This window comes from Elephantulus edwardii, unplaced genomic scaffold (assembly GCF_000299155.1).
Source record: "Elephantulus edwardii isolate Elephantulus edwardi_28Jun2011 unplaced genomic scaffold, EleEdw1.0 scaffold00406, whole genome shotgun sequence".
NCBI lineage: Eukaryota > Metazoa > Chordata > Mammalia > Macroscelidea > Macroscelididae > Elephantulus > Elephantulus edwardii.
Window position 1 is genome coordinate 938,715 of NW_006400156.1, and position 434 is coordinate 939,148.

The window sequence follows — 434 nt, forward strand, 5'->3', positions numbered from 1 at the left end:
CATTCTGTTGAATCATTACCGAAAGAAATGATGAGAATAAATAAGGACCTCTTTGTGTCAGTTGACCAGGTGACTCTTCTCTAGATCTCTTGGGACAAGCTAGTGCATCCAAGGCTCTATCTGTTTGTTGAAATATGTCAATTGGTATTCTTCAACTGCTGGGTCCTTATTGTTTTTTACAATTACTTCACAGTAGTTTGAAATTCCTAATTTAATATCACTGGTTTTTGATCCTATGCTACATACCAAAATTGTTCTGTGTCAGTCAATTATTTCTGGTATATTGAACATGCAATCAAGATGCATTGATAATAATGGGTGACTGGAATGCAAAAGTAGGGAACAGTGAAGAAGAATCAGTAGTCGGAAAACATGGGCTTGGTGACAGGAATGAAGGTGGAGATAGAATGATTGAATTTTGTAAAATCAATGAC